Consider the following 10,300-nt stretch of genomic DNA (forward strand, 5'->3'; position numbering starts at 1 on the left):
TAAACTCTCCTTTTTTTTCCTGAGTCCCAGCAAGAGCTCCCCGTTCAGCCAGGCCGGTCGTCTTCTCCGCCCGTTCTTCTTGCGGCGTACAGGGACAGCCTGCTCCTGCGCCTTTAAGACTTCCTTCTTGAAGATCGTCCAGCCTTCCTGGACCCCTTTGCCCTTCAGGATGGTCTCCCAAGGGACTCTCTCAACCAGCGTCCTGAACAGGCCAAAGTCCGCCCTCCGGAAGTCCATGGTAGCAATTTTGCTGCCTCCCCTCCTTACTTCACTGAGAATTGAGAATTCTACCATTTCATGGTCGCTAAGCCCAAGACGGCCTCCGACCACCACATCTCCCACCAGTCCTTCTCTGTTTGTAAACAGGAGGTCGAGCGAGGCACCTCCCCTGGTAGGCTCACTTACCAGCTGTGTCAGGAAGTTGTCTTCCACACACTCCAGGAACCTCCTAGACTGCTTCCTCTCTGCCGTGTTATATTTATTTCCAGCAGATGTCTGGGAAGTTGAAGTCCCACACGAGAACAAGGGCCAGCGATCGAGACACCTCTGCCAGCCGCTTGTAGAACGCTTCATCGGCCTCTTCATCCTGGTTGGGTGGTCTATAACAGGCTCCCAGCAGGATATCTGCCTCGTTGGCCTTCCCCCTCAACCTTACCCATAAACACTCAACTGTATCATAATATAACCTAATTCAAAGTAATACATTAAATAACGCGACTGTGCAATTTGATGTATTTCTACATTGGTTTAGACCTTCCAGTATTTAAAATATTTAATGTAATGACATCTAGTCTGAAACATTTTCAAAAGGAGTTGCCATTGGTGTCACTAGTAATGAAGCATCTAGCACTCTAGGGGATCCATAACCTAATTCAAAGTAATACATTAAATAACGCGACTGTGCAATTTGATGTATTTCTACATTGGTTTAGACCTTCCAGTATTTAAAATATTTAATGTAATGACATCTAGTCTGAAACATTTTCAAAAGGAGTTGCCATTGGTGTCACTAGTAATGAAGCATCTAGCACTCTAGGGGATCCGGGTCTAAATTTTCTAAGACTCATTGTAAGTCTTCAAAAAAAACCCATAAGTTATGATTGATAATTTTCTCTTTTAGAATTGGCCAACGGGGGCAAGTGTTCCAATTCAGACTAAGGATAAAGTATAAGGAGATTTCAGTTTTGAAGTTCAATCAAGAACGAACTTGGAACGAGCTTTTCTTCTGCTGATAACAGAGAAGGTACCTTATAGGTACATTTGCTGGGTGAGCAGGACTCACAGGGGACCTGGTTGCATTTCAGAGCTTTGACAATTCCTTACCTTGGAGCCACTACAGAACCGTACAGTCAGACCCCCAAAAAAAGGCAATGCTCAAGAGAAAACACAAAATGCGAGCCCAACTTGGGGTTTTAAAAGCAGGAATAATGTCCTTCCTTGTTTTCTGTTCATGAAAAACACATAGAGGTTAGAATACGAAGGATTACACATGTTTTAAATATATACTTCCCTGAGTGTAATGACTTGAGAATGTTGTAAAAAGCATGTAGTAAGAAATAAATACAAGGGAATGCTCCTTAGCACTAATTATCCTCTAATTTTTAGAATATAATTATAGAAAAAAAAGATTATAGTACTTATAATTACATATTTTGTACCCAGAACAAATTTAAACCCAACGCTGCTCCAAAACTTTTCCATTATTTTCATTAAACTTTTCATATTCATTTCACACTTACACTTATCACACTGAATTGCTAGAAAGCTAGCTGTGAGCAGCATACATTTCAGACATCAGAAAACTCAGGGGTTTTTTTCCTCTGTTGAACTAGTAATTTTAAAATGTCCAGCCAATTTTTCCGTATTTCAATATTTTCACATGTTGTGCAGGGCAGCATGGCTCCAATCAAAAATTCAGTAGATAATGAGTTACCTTATGAATGTTGAACCTGAACGTTTAATCTCTAGAAGAGTTGCTTAAAAATCACCCCGCACAAAAGAAGCAACTTTGTGCATTACTATTTGCAGAATAAAACTTCAGAAATGAAAATCTGAAGTCGGAGCTTCCTGCTCGTACTGTCCGCAGAGTTCACAGACGTAGCTTACTGCTGCTCTACATTGTTTTCCAAGAGGTTGCTTGAAAACCAGGAGCTTGTAATCCTGGCAGGGAAACAAGAGGCTCAGGAGAGTCTTAGCAACAGTCCAAGAGTTGACTGTTACATATAGGATGCTAATATATAAAATATAGATCTTATCTCCGTTTCCAGCTGACAGCAGTGGGTTATGCAGCAGCTGGAGGGCAGGATCAGAGCTCTCCCTTCCAGCAGCAAAGAGGATGAAAGATTACTTTCTGTCATCCTAATTCTTTTGTATTTCGAGTTTTACCTTCAACATATTCAGAAATACACTCTTGAGAAAAACAGATGGGGCTGAAATTCATTGATACGGAACTCTATGACAGTATTTATCGCACCGTCATTATCCTAGGCCACGGCTAGCTCACCTATAGGAGCATGCCACCGGTGGTAAGATCTCTTTACCATACAGCCCAGGGAGCAGTAAGGGTGTCGAAGAGCAAAAAGGGAAACCACTGCTAATACGTTTGGGGAGATTGAACTGAGAAGTACTCCTGGGACTGGAACTTGGACCAGGCAGGGGGCCTGAAACCCCAACTTTCAGTCTGCCAGTGAGCTGGTATTTAAGTCCACTGAATATCCCAGGCTGACCGCACACACACAGGCTCTAAACACATAACAACATAATATATTGGCTTAGCTAACAAGCCTTGAAAACCTCAAGGGAGAACTTTTTGACAGAGCCAACTGTGCCACGGAGGAGGCTGGTACAGCGCTGGGTACTGCAGGCCTTAAAACTGTCTGTGGCCTTTGTGCATTTTGATACCAATATGTAGCAATGTTATAATAATTCTCCATATTGTAGTATAAGTTAATGTAGGTAATGATAATGTAACTCAATCTTTAAAAAGCAAAATGAAGAGAAAAGATATGGCAGTTCCTTTAAAATATCACAACCTCTATCAAGGGTTATGCCCATTTGCAAGACCTCATGCGACTTTAGTCATGCAACAGGTGAGGAAGCAGAAGCTTTTAAACTCAACTGGAAAAGTGTAGTTTAGATGTCACAGTTCATAATGTTCACACAAAACATAGACAGCAACTAGTTAAAATTAGCTGGGTAGGCCACAGGTGGTTGTGAATGAGAACAAATAATTGTGTATTATGATAGTTTTATTTTAAAGTACTAAGGATACTTCAAAAACCTTTTGAAACTACTGCAGAGATTTACTTCATTCTCATTTGCAGGTAGTGAGTAAAGTTTTACATAAAGGAACAGAATTATCTGTGACCTCAACATTTCTTCTAAACCAATCCAAGATAATAGTATTCAATTTAAAAAAAAAAAAAAAGAAAAAAGGAGAATCATTATCTGTTAGTATTCTATTTCTCTCTCTCCTTCCAATCTACTACACTTTAAATTAGTATGACGTGACTTTTTTTAATCAAATAAGAATTCATAGTAGGCAACACACAATCGTAAATGGATACGAGGGAGCGGGAACTCTTCTGGCTAGAATCACTCTCTCAGTGCCAATGGGACAATTTTGTCATATGCTCTCATATCAAGAAAAAGCTCTTGGCTAGGCTCCATCCCTCTATTCAAATAGACAAACAAATTGCTGTGTTCTGTTAATTTATTTTAAAATACTATATGCGGCATGTAGTTTTAGAGTTTCAGATAAAGTAATTCTATTATATTCTTCAGGGCTTTATGCTTAAGAAAGGCAGAATTGTTCGACAAGCTTCATAAACTTGTGGCTTTGAAACAACCAAGTGTTTTACATACAGCTACTGTATTAATGTTAATTACTATTTGTTTTTATACGCAATTATACTACTACTGCATCCCATATACACAACAAAAAAGCCCAGGTATCAATAAATAATATTTCTGTAGGCAGATCTAAAAGACGCTCATGGTGCACACCAGCTGTCAGCAGTAACGCGATGCTGTCACAATTCTCCTATTCTTTTTCACGCTGTGCTCCTTCCTAATGTCTCTGCTAAACCTCATTGAATGTGTCCTGATTTAATTTAATCTGGGCTGCCCTCTATCAGTAACTTTACTGCCCCGCTCAGACTCTCTATTGATCTAAAGGCCTAGATACACAACTGATTTTATACCAGGAGATAAGTTGTAATGCTGGTTTGAGAGATCATGTGTTCCAGTCCTGACTAGAATAAAGTGTTTGTGAGATGGCAGAGGGAGGTTTTCTACAGCCCCATAGAGTTGGATTTGGAGTTTTCCAAATTCTTAGCAATTTGGAAAAAAACATGTGGATTGATAAGCAGCAAAGTCTTTCACACATGCAAACTGGACGTGTCTAATCCTGAATGCCTTCTTGATTTAGATGAGCAAAGGTGCTAGGCATGTGCAAATAGAGATAATTACAGAGCAAAAGTTAGACACACACTTTTCCATTCCATGTAGAGCTGAAGGGAGGTGAATCACTTCACTAATAAAACTAAAATCTAACTGTTCAAAATGCTATTATTTTCTGAAAATAGAATTCATTTTAACAAAAAGAAGGGTAGTACTGTGTAGAACTTCTTTTACCAAGGAATTTACAAATTAATGAAAAATATAATTTCCTTTTTGGTTATAAAACCATCAGGCTAAAATCTACAAATGAAAAAAAAAATTCTATCAATTTATTCTTATGAAATCAACATATACTTTTTTTATGTAATTCATTCAACAATTCAGTCTCCATCTCAGCTACTTTCCTAACCAGTGTTTTGAGATTTGGGTTTTCTTTTCCAGGTTACAGTGTAAAAAAAAAATAGCTAAATAAAATTCCGCTAATACATCTTTTTGACACATTTGTTATTTAGCCAGTGGTGTGCAGTTTCTTATTGCTGATATAATAAATGTTTACTGTATTTCAATTTTAATGAATGTTTTAGGCCACCATAATTGTTTATTTCTACACCATCTATTCATTGCAAGAGAAGACCACAGACTTGTCTGTCTAAACAGACAGGTTTAAATTAATTGGAAGCAAAGTCCAACAAGAACACCCCTGCACCCCAAGATTCAAGTGCAGCTGTCTCAGTGAACTTTTTACCAGAAAATCAATAAAGAGCTGCAGGGGACACAGCAATTGAAGAACAGCAGTTGATGGGTCAGTCAATTAAGTAGCAACAGTGAGCAGAAGAGGAAGAAGGCAGGTACCTTTTCCATGCTTATGCTCAGTGTAATGATGTTAAGAAGCACCGTCCCTGGGGCAAGGGTTTTACAAGCATACAAAAACTGTGACTCATATTCCCCTCCAAAATTCCCAGACTACACTTACTACCGGAAACCTTACAACGATGGTCACAGTGTCTGGAAAAACAACAGGCCCAGATGAAGACTGAGAGACAAAAATATTGGAGATTAATTTAGTATGCACCTTAGTAAAGTCCTGACATTTAATAGCATATCTGATGAGCCAAAGAGAATATTAAAGTATTGACCTTTACATTTAAATCTTCGGCATAAAGACAGGATCTGGCCTTTATGACAAATTTCTAAATTACACTTCTACTCCTAATTTCTTCCTTGCATATCTCTGATTATTACTTAATTGTTTAACTTTTGCCCTGCTAACAAGTACAGCCACTTAATAATCATGGTCTAGCCGAATTAACTAGAAATACAGAGATACAAACAGTTAAGTAGGTAGGTAGGTAGAGTTGTTTTTGAGGATTTACTAGTATCCTTATTATTAAATTATCTACAATGTTAGGATACAATTTGAAAGAAAGAAATTAAGTCAGAATGTATTAGAAATGTTTTCATACTGAAGGAATTAAAAAAATAGTCACGCAGGTCTGGCAAGAAAGAAGAGATGCTGTAAGATAACGGCTTACTGGATTTTTTTTTTTCCTACTTGCTGACTGCTATGAATTTAATTTGGTCACAGCCACATCAAAACTTTTCTGCATGTAGGCGACAGGGAGTGTCCTTGCTACAGGGATGATACATCTTCTGTGTTAATGGGGATATCCCAACAGTTTCTGGAAGATCTGAAACAGCTGGGAAAGACCAATGCAAGTTTTTGGGAATTCAGATTAGAAATGAGGGAAAAACTGTTTTGGATGACCGTACCAGAGATCAACAGCAATCGGCGGGCAGTGAAAAGCAATGAATAATGAAGGGTGAGCAGGGCCTGGGGCGGCTCTGAATGGAGGGAGGACATGGGAGGGTGGTACAAGGGGGACCAGAGATGGCTGCGGTGGAGAGAAGGACTGCAGAGCTGGTGAAGTAAGTGCCAAGAGACGTGGCTTTGAGGAGTCCATCAAGTTTGAGGACCTCAATAAACGACTGAAATGGTATAGTACTTTACCAGCTCACAGCGCACATTAACCTGTACCATATCTTTCTAAAAAAGAATAAGCATATATTTCAGCAGTGGGGAAACTACCATGTAAGTGAAGTATATTGTATACAAGATGATCATTATTATTTAAACCCCAAATTTAGAATTCAACATATTCTGTTGAATGTTCAGCACAACTTTCTCAAACATCACAAATTGAAAACTCATTATTTTCATGCTATTCTGCAGAGTTTGTCAACATTAAATTCAACAGATTCCAGGCAAAAAGGGGTTGGCTTGGATTTAGACCTTTACTCCACCTCCCAAAGTCCATCTTCTCATCTTCATTGACTTCAGAGCTCAACATTTTAGATACTTTCCAAGAACCCTTCCTGATGCTGCCAAGGAATATAGAGAGAAAACATGCGAACTGCAATTGTTTCTTCTGAAATTGTATTCTCATGTCCATCTAGTTTTAACAATCTCATCATTGTACAAAAGGTCAAAAACCGCCACTGGCGAAGACTGTACCTGATGACTTATCTCACTGTAGTGTTAGCACTCCATTTACTAGCATGACTAATTATCTGTCATTGCTTGCTAATATTCCAATGAATACACTTAAACAAATGTCTTTTTTGTAATAATATGGAAAATTAAAAGGACCTGCCTTATGGTATATGTTCCTAATTTTTCATGTTACCTTGCATGTTTTACTGTATTATTCTTACTAAAATTAGTACCATATCATATTCTTTCTTATATAAAACAGCGCCAGAATGACCCAAGAATATCTACACATGAATTTAACTGCCTGACATTGAAAAAAAAAAAAATCCCCTCCCTTCATGAGTTATGATTCACTGGAAAATAAGCTAAAATTCAGGATTTGTCCAAAACACTGTAATATCAAACTTGAGCATGTCTATAATGTAGTGCTATGAAGATAGACAGAAGCTTGACGGAAAATAAGAGTCATGTGGGAAATGTAGATTACTGAAAATGTTACTGTTCTGAGAAACTGCTCTCAAAGTAGAGCTTTTTTATATTTTTGTTTTACAGCTAACTGGTACAGCTTTTTTTTCCCCTCAAGTCATGATTATTGTAACTGATTCTAGATACACTGAAGTTAGTTTATAGTTAATTGAAAATGAGCAAAAGTCCAATGTATTTCGCACTACTTTCATGTCTTTTTTAGCGTATACATCACAGCAGCAAGTGCAATCTTTCCTCCACTCACTTTTTTCTAAACATGTAGTAAGTACTACATGCTCTAAATGGAACTTGACAGATTATAATTTAAAGTTCAAGAGTTTCCACTGAAGTCTACTACTTCTTTTAACAAAATCACTTGTAAAGTCACGAAAAATACCCACACTTTGCTAAACTTTATTTACAAGAGAAGTAAATAAGATGAATTGCATCAAGAACAACATGTGTGAACAGTATGCAGATTTTCTCATCATGTGTTATCATAATTTAAATTTAACATCCTTTTTTGAGGAGAAACAAATTTTTTCTGTTCTTTTATCAGAAACCCAAGGCCAGAGGTGAAATAATCTGTGGCTCAATCAATAAATACAATAAAGGATTTACTGACTGACATCTGCGGAAAGGTAGCTTTACTGATAGAACTGACAGGTTGATGGCAGATTTACTAGCTGCGCAGGATTACAATAAATTTGACTTTAGCTCTGGGCAAATCATGTTAAGAAATACTGCCATGTCAAAGAATTTCTCAGAGATGTCCCTGTTGTATAATGGCATGTCACCTGAGAATGTTATATTCTCTAGTGACCTATTCCTCATCCAGATGATGAAAGAGTCTGATTAGTATTCATTATTTAAAAGTGCCGTAGCACTGAAAAATGTCTTGATCATCTCACATCAGACAACAGTAACTACAGAATTCCAATTTTCTTTGGAAGTTTAATGTATTACTCTGGAATATAATATATTACTTATGTAACACAATGCTGTGTTATGTGAGAAAGGCGGGGAAATACTTGTCTACTTGGGATCCCAAGATAAATACAGTTACCTCAGTATCTTTATAATCTCCTTGACTTCCCATCTCTGTATGGCGAAGATGATATTGAATACTGCTAATATTGATTGACTAAATGCAAATTTTTATATCATCAAATCTAAAAACTTTTAAGGAAAAAAAAATCACCTGATATAAATCACTTCAGTTTCAGTGAAAGCTATGGCTTTATTTCAGCTAATGCCAGGTGGAAGTTAATTCTCTGGTTTCTATCTAGAATATTAATAATCTGAAATGCCACTTCTGCAAAGCTTATGCATATATAATTTTATGAGAACCCTTCTTGAAGTTAATGGAAGTTCATTTGAATTTATATACACATGCACGAAAGTGTTTAGAGGATCAGTATCTAAGTCCAGAAATAACAATAATTATTGATGAATGGAAACAGTAAGCCAGTATAGTAACATTTCGTGGCGACCGCCATCGTTATTTATGAATCTTCATGTTCATTTCTTAATAAAAACAATTAATTCTCTGCTGTCCCTCTCTCTCAAGGTTTAATTATCTGTGGCACTGAGTACAATGAATACATTCAGTAAAAGTTCTCTTGTGGTAAAGTGTATGTCTGCAACAAGTCAAATGTCTTTCTTCAAAAAATCGTTTTTACAGGGAATAAACATAATTTAAAAATCAAAACATTTCTAGAAGCTACAAAAACATGTGTTAGAATCTTAGAGTAACTAAAATCCAAATAAATTATTGTGAAGTAACTCAGACAAGCCTGAATTACTTAAGAGCAGACAAATGACCACTGCCACAGATTTCACAGCTGATATAATCAAAAGATCAGATGCTTTTGCAGATTTTGCAATTGAAGAGGAAGTTCAGGATTGATCCTCCATCATATCAAATCTAAACCTTGTGTTCAGAATTCAAGACTTAATTCAGATGCCACACCTTTTCATTGAATACTAAGGAAATTAGGTAAGTATTTCAAACAAGTGTTCAGGTGCTTCCCTGACTACAGATGGATTGAAGAAAATGTTTATTCATTTTTCTGAAATGGGTCTTGCATGAAGTTAGCTCTACAGAGCTACTCTCTCAGCTATGTGACTACTCAGTGCAGCAAAGTGTTTACTCATCAACAACAGTATCTCCACTGCTGAGGATCTACCATCCTGTAGCAACATTTACACAACAGCAAAAGACAAGAAATTATGAAGAACTCTATATAATGAATTTACCTTCAGATTTCAGGAACTAACGTGGTATGCTCTACTACTACTGTTAGGATGGTATAACAACTGATTTCTGATGATGGAAATTTCATTGTGAATTTAGTGGGAAAAATATTTTTGGTCAAGAACTGGTAAGAAAGTCTCATTTTGCAATTTGCCCGCAGTGTACAGCATCTCGAGTTTACACACAACATGATTTCACAGAACTCCTTAAGAACTCTACCACAAGCGATACGGGGACCAAATCAGGCACTGAATAAAACGCGGAGAAAAAACACCTCAATACAGTCGGAGCTGGTGAAATGGAATCACAACCTGGGTTGAAAACAACTTTAAAGCATATATATTTATTTCTTTTTAATGCATTTTTATTTTCTTGTTGAGACCTAAATCTGAAAAAATCCCTCTGAGTTATAGTTCAGATACAGAGAAGAAATTCTATTGATCGCAACAGTTTGAAGTAGTTAGCTACTGCTTCGAGCTGAAAGCACAGTGGAACTCATGAAATTCTACTGATATAGACCTAAATCCTGTTCATGTTTGAATCTAACATGTTAATTAAAATAAAATCCAATTGTAAAAAGAAAAAAAAAGCCTTTTCATTTTGTTTTAATTTTTGATAGAACCAGAGCTCGAATTGCAACAAAATCCATACAGAATTCAAAGACGGACATCGAAAGGTAGTTAAAA

This window comes from Pygoscelis adeliae, unplaced genomic scaffold (assembly GCF_000699105.1).
Source record: "Pygoscelis adeliae isolate BGI_AS28 unplaced genomic scaffold, ASM69910v1 Scaffold167, whole genome shotgun sequence".
NCBI lineage: Eukaryota > Metazoa > Chordata > Aves > Sphenisciformes > Spheniscidae > Pygoscelis > Pygoscelis adeliae.